This window comes from Equus przewalskii, chromosome 21 (assembly GCF_037783145.1).
Source record: "Equus przewalskii isolate Varuska chromosome 21, EquPr2, whole genome shotgun sequence".
Taxonomy (NCBI): domain Eukaryota; kingdom Metazoa; phylum Chordata; class Mammalia; order Perissodactyla; family Equidae; genus Equus; species Equus przewalskii.
Window position 1 is genome coordinate 20,366,564 of NC_091851.1, and position 8,912 is coordinate 20,375,475.

The window sequence follows — 8,912 nt, forward strand, 5'->3', positions numbered from 1 at the left end:
GGCTATATGGTACTAACCTTGTGGGACCGCTGTCCTATATGCGGTCTGTCCTTGACCAAAACATCATTTTTTTTTTTTTTGAGGAAGATTAGCCCTGAGCTGACTTCTGCTGCCAATCCTCCTCTTTTTGCTGAGGAAGACTGGCCCTGAGCTAACATCCGTGGCCATCTTCCTCCACTCTATATGTGGGACGCCTACCTCAGCATGGCTTGCCAAGCAGTGCCATGTCCGCACCCTGGATCCGAACCGGTGAACCCCGGGCTGCCAAAGTGGAATGTGTGCACTTAACTGCTGCGCCACTGGGCCGGCACCTGACCGAAACATCTTAGTGCAGTGCATGACTTTACTAGAATGTTCACAGCAACACTTCATAATAGCCAAAGACTGGAAACAACCCAGATTTCCATCAACATCAGAATGGATAAACAGGGGCCGCCGGCCCAGTGGCACAGTGGTTACGTTCACATGTTCCGCTTCAGTGCCCAGTGTTCACTAGTTCGGATCCCGGGTGTGGACCTATGCACTGCTTGTCAAGCCCTGCTGTGGCAGGTGTCCCACATATAAAATAGAGGAAGACGGGCACAGATGTTAGCTCGGGGTCAGTCTTCCTTAGCAAAAAGAGGAGGGTTGGCAGCAGATGTTAGCTTAGCTCAGGGCTAATTTTCCTCAAAAAAAAAAAAAAGAATGGATAAACAAAATTACAAAAGTAGAATAATATAGGACAATAAAAATGAACAAACTATGCACAACATCGTGGATGGGTCTCACATATATCATGATGAACAAAAGAAGCCAGATAAAAAAGAGAACATGTTGGGGCCGGCCGGGTGGTGCAGCAGTTAAGTTTGCATGTTCCACTTTGGTGGCCCAGGGTTTGCCGGTTCAGATCTCAGGTGCAGACATGGCACCGCTTGGCAAGCCATGTTGTGGTAGGAGTCCCACATACGAAGTAGAGGAAGATGGGCACGGATGTTAGCTCAGGACCAGTCTTCCTCAGCAAAAAGAAGGGGATTAGCAGCAGATGTCAGCTCAGGGCTAATCTTCCTCAAAAAAAAAAAACAACATGCTACATGATTCCATTCATATGAAGTTCAAGAACAAGCAAAACAAATCATGGTGTTAGAAGTCACAACAGCGGTTACCCTTGGGGAGATGGACTAATGACTGAAAGGGTCTACAAGTGGGGCTTTTGAGATTCTGGTAATTTTTTTCTTTTTTTTTTAAGATTTTATTTTTTTCCTTTTTCTCCCCAAAGCCCACCCGGAACATAGTTGTATATTCTTCGTTGTGGGTCCTTCTAGTTGTGGCATGTGGGACGCTGCCTCAGTGTGGTTTGATGAGCAGTGCCATGTCCGCGCCCAGGATTTGAACCAATGAAACACTGGGTTGCCTGCAGCGGAGCGCGCGAACTTAACCACTCGGCCACGGGGCCAGCCCCTAATTTTTTTCTTCATCTAGGTGGTGTTTACATGGATGTGTTCACTTTGTGACAATTCACTGAGCTGTACACTAATGATTATGCACTTTTCTGGATGTATATTATACTTCAATAAAATGTACGTTAAAAAAAAAGCAGATCAGAACCTGCTTTGGCTGCATATCTACATTTCAGACGGTAGAAAACAATTTCTGATGGAGGATAGAGAAGGGGATGTTGTAGTTCCCTCTCTTTTTTCAGAGATAACGTCGTATTTATTGCGTTACAATTCACACAATAAAATTAAATTTTAAGTGTAGAATTTGATGAGTTTTGAAAAATGTACAGTAGTATACTCGCCACCACAATGATGATCTAGAATATTTTCCTTACCCCAGAGGGTTCCCATGTTTGCTACAGCCAATTCCCGCTCCCTACCCCCGGCCACCACTAATCTGCTTTCAGAACTTCACTATCGTTTTGTCTTTTCTAGAATTTCATATAAATGGAGTCATAGGATATCCTCTTTAGAGTGATTTCCTTTAAACATGACAATGTACAATTAGGTTGAACTGAACGTGCCACACTGCATTTATCTACTAACACCACTCTATGTGCCCCGGCAAAATGCACAGGATCCTTCATGAATGTTCTATGTTAAAATGAAATTGGCTGGTTGAAAACTGCACACTCGAAACTCAAAGAAGGACGATGTGAGAGATGAGGTGTACCTCATGTACCCCAGAGGATGGAGTCAAGACCCAGGGGGCAGCGGCATCAGAGGCCATCAGCAGCTTCGTGCAAGGAAGATTTCTCCAAAGCTGGAGTTTATCTAACACTGGAATGTGCTGAACCCAAAGCAAGTCAGCTCCCTGTCCAGAGTGGACAAAGAGAAGGGAAGATGGCTAACCATCCAGGTGTCAGAGAGGAGATCTGGGCAGGAAAGTGTGCTCACTGGCTTCTAATGTCTGCTCCAAATCTAATACCCCATTATTGCTAATTGGGCTTGAAAGCAAATCACAAATATTTTAACATCAGGTAGGATACAGCAAAAAACTACATTAGTCAAAGCATCCATTTCACAGCAAGACTAGAATCTCCAGCTATGGGGAGCGGATCTAACTCACAACCAGAGAAATTTATTGGAGGCAAGAAAAACACACGAGACACTTAGAAGATAGCGAGTCTGCATTTGCCTCTTTATCAGTTTATGGACAGCTTCCAGGCTGTGAAATGAAGGAGGAAGTAAAGAGATGTTTTTCAAGGCAACTTCTCAGCACTGGCTAAGACGCCAGCCCCTCCTTGCCAGTTAACACAGTGGCCTTGGTGAACCCCACCCAGTTCCTGTAAGCCGGTGAACATTAGCTGGGCCTGTAAGGTGCTCAGCTAAGTACTGCCCAGGAGGCGAATGGGCTAAGGTCCCTGCCTTCAAAGTCAAGTAAGCATAGGCACCACCTCAGCCCAGGCCAGCCCAGGATGCTGTCATGCAGGAAAAGCACAAACTCCCACGAGAGCAGAAGAGAAGTCAGGGCCTGAAGGAGAATGCACTGCTTATGCTGGACCCTAAGGGACAGGCTGACGGTCTGTGATGAGATGCACAGCATGGCATACTTTGGAGAATGTTCCAAGGCCAGACCATTTGTTTACTGATTTTTTTATCGGTCTTGAGAATGAGTGAGGTTATTTGGAGACATTACTAGGAATGATGGCTTTAATCCATTTTCTTCAAGAGGCACTTAGTAGAATTTACTGAAAATAATAATAACAATAACGAAATGAGCTGAGACTCCAAATCAATAGGTTCTATTTCTAAGACTGCAAGACCTTAGCTGGGCCTTGGCTTCATCATCTGAAGGATAAATAATGTCGTCCTGAATCAGTGGATTTCACTTGTGCTTCGTGGAACCTCAGGAGTAAGAGGGAGCAGGGTGGACACCCCCATGCCCGGGCACCCACAGTGCCTCTCCTCTGCGTCTTGACTGGGTTTCATTTGAATAAAGAGTTTAAAAAGTTAAATGTAAGGCTACTTTAAAAAGTTAAAATATAGGGCTCACTGAATAAATCAGTGGGATTGTCCTGTATCCAAAGGCTGGGCCTTGAATGAGCTCCTCAAAATATGAATTCAGGACATTCCACAATTTAATGTATTTATTCTTATTCACATTACTATACGGGAACTTAGATTTTGGGAGGGTTCCCACCATTCCCTAAATGAAGAGAGTGGCCCACTCTGCTAAACTGTTTGTACAAACCATGTGGTTTATGCTTTCCTCTAGGAGTCTGGAAATTTGGTACATGCAGTGCAGAGAGTGCCTATGGACTGGCCTCCAATAAAAACCTTGGGCTTCTGGGCTTAGGTAAGCTTCCTGGGCAGACAACATCCCGCACCTGCTGTCACAGTTCGCAACTGGAGGAATTAACTCCCCTGGGAGGACTCGGAAGCTTGAACGTGCTCTCCTCAGGATTTTGCTCCCTGCACCTTGTCCCTTCCCTGATTTTGCTTTGTAGCCTTTCACTGTAATAAATCGCAGCTGTGAGTATAACGACCCGCTGCATCCTGTCAGCCCTGCTAGTGAATCACTGAACCTGGGCTGGTCCTGGGGAGCCCCGACTCAGAGCATCAGAAGTGGCTTCACCAGAAGGACCCTGACTCTGAAATACAACGAAAACACTGTGTGGGAAAAGGAAGGATGGAGGGGCGGGAGATGATGAACATTAGGAGTCAGGATGGCTGTGGAGACACGGCTGGAATAAATCAGCAGCTGAGCTGCCGCCCGTTGTGAAGGGAAAAGTTGCCCGTGGAAACTGACAATGAAAGCGTCAACTCCGGAAGAATCAGCTTGCAGGCTCCCCCGCTGCTTTTTGCAGTGCTGGCTAAAGTGAGGGGGGAAAAGTCCAGCCTGGGTGATGCCTTTGGTTTTGTTCTCTCCTCTGGATAAGAGGAAAAAGGGCCCAACTATTCCAAAAAGTGAGCTTCGGGTGGGCCGAAGAGATTGAAATTTGCATTGTTCTTTCCTCCAAGTGGGAGGGAAAAGTTAGTTCCCAGGAGCGGTTAACCTAGGAATAAAGAACCAAAAGGAGAGGCAGAGAGGCGTTTATTTTGGGATCAGAGAATTGCAATTTGGGGAGCACAGATACAGGAAGAAACCCAGACAGAGTCCCATTAGGGAGTAAAAGTCAGAGGCTTTTAAAGGCAAAGAAGGGAGGTTGTATCATCAAGAATTTTAACTGGAGTTGGAGACAGAAGCTAGTCTCGGCTAAACATTGATTGACTATTGATTCTATCTTCAGAAAGTCCACCATCCTCAGTCTTTGTGATCAGGATGTCTGTTCTCCTGCTGATTTCTCAAACAGTTGCTTGTACAATTGCTGTTTTGCCCCAACCCAAAGGTTTGGCCCAGTCCAAGGATTAAGACAGCAAAGCAGTTTCTCTAGAAAGGCAGCTCTGACTCCATTTTAAAATGGCTCCGCTCTTGTCAATTTTGACATTTCCCACTTTTGACTGAGGGTTTTCTTTGAAAGCATCACTGATCAACCATTTGAAAGCATTTGCTGATCAACTATTGGAAAGCATTGCTGATCAACCATCAAAGCATCTTGGGTCCCTCGTTGTCAGGAAGGTTCACTCTTGGTATGTCATGTCCCATGTGGGAGGGAAAGTGGTTTCCTTAGGCCACGTTTGAGCAGCAGGAGTGCCAGGGCAGAGGAAAGCCTTACTGTCAAGTTCCTTTAAGGGCAAATATTGTTGGTAGGTCGTCAAAGTTTCTCAGGTGAAGGCTCCTAAGCCTTAGCAATCATTCCAAAGTGCTGAGCATTCCAGGTGGTGTTTATATGACATCAGGACATGCAGAAGAGACAAAGTTTTACAACAGCGAGAACTCCCATGATAATAAGCAAAATGCTATGTCCAAGTTGGAGAAAAGACCTGAACCAGGAGGCCATTCCTGCCAGCAGCCAGCTAAAGAGATCAAAGAGCCATGGGGGTCAGTGGACATTGCATTGAACCGTTTGGCCAGTGCTCACATTTTGGCTAGTTCAGTTTTTGCTTCACCAGGGGTGTTTACCCAAGTCCAACAAGAGGTGTTTATCACAGAACAACCCCAGCTTGTTCTGCTAAGAGGCAATCAAGAGCGATTCTGTTATCTAATACACTCCAAAGGGGATGCAAAGACTTTTCTTGGGCAGCTATTGCTTTAGTCATAGATTTAACGATATTCCCCAGGGTTTTACATAAATTTCTCATCATATTATCTGTTCATGGCAGTGCCTACCAAAGGAAAAAGTATTTTTCCAAATCTGGTAGCTTTGCTGGGGTTGATGCTACCAGGCATTGAACACCCTTGACCACGTGTGCAACTAGTTTCACATTTTAGTTTGTGAAGTAGATTCAAAGGTGATGCCTACTGCTGAGTTTCCGATCGATCCGATAACCAAATAGGTGCAACCAAAAATCCAACTGCATAACGACCCCCAGTTTGACAGGGATTGAAACAGTGTGTTCCCCATAGGTCTTTCTATACAAGTGAAAATATCCTCTAAGGGAGCACAAATCATAGAGTTATTATAATGAAGTCAACTAAACCAAAGATTTTATTGTTTCGACGAGGAGTTCTAGACACTTAGCACAAGGATTTAGGGGAGGAATGGCAGAGAGATTGGTCATTAAATGTACTAAAGATTCATGTACAGAACGAGGCTTCTGATGACAAACCCAACGGTTAGGAAAAGTTCTCCCTTTGGTAATAGATTGGGAGATGCAAATAAGAGTATTGTCATTTCAAGAAAGAGAGGGAGAAAATAAGGTAAGAAACAACAGCAAGTGACAGCACAGGCCTGGTCTGGCCATCGGGGGAAGCTGTCTGCCTCAGGCGTCAGTTGCCTCTCTCCCCAGTCAATTTGATCTGGAGGCCTCCAGCATTCGTACAAGACCAGATGTCAGGCAGAGCCTTCTTCAGCCGGGAGATGGATCTGCAAGGTTCAATGCCTTCTAGTTCTGCAGCAATGCCAGTGGTTAGGAGCACTTGGTAAGGTCCTTTCCAGTGGAGCTCAGGGGTGTCTTCCTCTGATGATGCTTCCAGGATACCCAGTCATCAGCCTCTAGACTGTGACCCACAGGATCTTTTAAGTTGGGGTGCAGGGAAGCTTCTTTGACCTGTTGATGAAGGGCTAGAGCATAAGACGTTAGAGACCTAAAGTAGCGGGTCATACGCGCATAAGCCAACAAGGGGTCAGAGGAAGGCTGTGTCAAATAGACACTGATCTGATGGTGACTGTCTCATGTGGAGTCAGCTCATGTTTTCTTTTTTTTTTTAAAGATTTTATTTTATTTTTTCCTTTTTCTCCCCAAAGCTCCCCGGTACATAGTTGTATATTCCTCCTTGTGGGTCCTTCTAGTTGTGGCATGTGGGATGCTGCCTCAGCGTGGTTTGATGAGCAGTGCCATGTCCGCGCCCAGGATTCGAACCAACGAAACACTGGGCCGCCTGCAGCCGAGCGCGCGAACTTAACCACTCGGCCACAGGGCCAGCCCCGCTCATGTTTTCCAAAGAGGGTACTGCTAACAGTCAGTGAGACCAAAGACAATACCTGAGGCTGGGGCAGTCCAGTCTGCACGTAGACAACATAACCTCAAAGACAATTAACGGGACTAGAGCCTCATATCTACAAAGGTGCAAACATAATTTTTCTCTCTACAATTACCCTCATTTTTTTACCAAAGATAATCACAGTAAAACTAATTTGTTTAAACTTGGCCTGATTAAATGAAAACAATAATACTCACTGGGAGTTTCTGAATTCTGGGGGGCTCAGGTAGGAAGAAAAAGTAAACGTTTCATCTTTGTTCACAAAGGTGTATCTTACCAAATTGTTGATAGCTTAGGAGAAAAGATTTCTTTAAATCTGGAAAAACAAAACATTAGAGCATCATCCTCGGTTCACGTAGTCCCACGTAATTAATATTTGCTCTTGATCTTTTCTTAGCGGCTTTATGAAGCCATCAGTCTCTCTGTGAGAGTTCTGTAATTTCTTACCGAGTTTAGTTCTATGATCTGAAAGTTTATCAGAAACCTGTATTCCAGAGTAAGCGTCAGGGTCCTTTCCGTGAACTTCTCTGAAGATGAAACGTATTTGCAAACGCATCAGAGAAAAACAATAACTATTTGCAAATGACAAAAGACTTAAAGTGGTATAGTTAAAGACCTGATTACAATGCAACTGATAAGGAAATGTGGTTATTTCTGTGACAAACATTTTAAAATAATAACTAGAATTATGACTGATATTTTACCAGAACATAGCAGATTTTTAGGAATTTCATGTAATTTTTAGAACACATATTAATAACATTCAGCCATGCGATATAAAACAGTTGGTCAAATAGGATCACAGGTTACTGTGAATAACACTTGTTTATCCATTTAAACAAAGTGACAACAAAAGATGTTAAATGCAAACACAGAGAGTTAAACAGTTGGGAAAAAAACCCAAAAAACAAACCTTAGTTCTCTTAATAGAGAGGCCTCAGTATATTCTTTTTTTTTTTTTTTGAGGAAGATTGGTACTGAGCTGACATCTGTGCCCATCTTCCTCTATTTTTATATGTAGGACGTCTCCCACAGCATGGCTTGATAAGTGGTGCATAGGTCCGTGCCTGGACCCGAACTGGAGAACCCCAGGCTGCTGAAGCAGAGCACCCAAACTTAACCACTATGCCACCAGGCCAGCCCCAAGGCCTCAGCTTTTTTGAACATAGGAAATTATTTTGACAAACATAGAATCCCTGCCTTTTAGGTAGACTTTCTCAAAGGTAGAGGGAAACCTTTCATAATTTCTTTATCAAGACCAGACTAAAAGTCCAAAAAAACTATCCTTTTAAAAGAGAGGAAACCAAATGCTAATTTTGCACCAGCTTACTTTTAATATTAAAACATTTATTTAATTAAATTCATTTCAATCTTACCTGACTTGACCATGCACAAAACTCTTTTCTCAGGGTTCTTCTTCCACAAACCTTTTTTTTTCTTTTTTGAGGAAGATTAGCCCCAAGCTAACGTCGGTCACCAGTCCTCCTCTGTTCTGCTGAGGAAGACTGGCCCTGAGATAACATCTGTGCCCATCTTCCTCTACTTTATATGTGAGACACCTGCCACAGCATGGCTTGACAAGCAGTGCCACGTCCACACCTGGGATCTGAACTGGCGAACCCCAGGCCACCGAAGTGGAAGGTGGGAACTTAACCACTGTGCCAAGGGGCCAGCCCCCACAAACCTTTTATGACTTTCTTTTTTACATTCAGAATTTGTCCCATGCCTTCCCTCCTTTCTGGCCTCTCCTTAGGAGAAATTATTTTCCTTCTCTTTCACAAAGAATGTATCTCCATTTCTCACACCTTTGTTAACTGAAAACATATGTCTTACTTTCCTCGTATAGAGATGTTTCCCTTATTAATTTTTAGTACCTTGAATAACATGTATTAATTAGAATTCTTAACCCT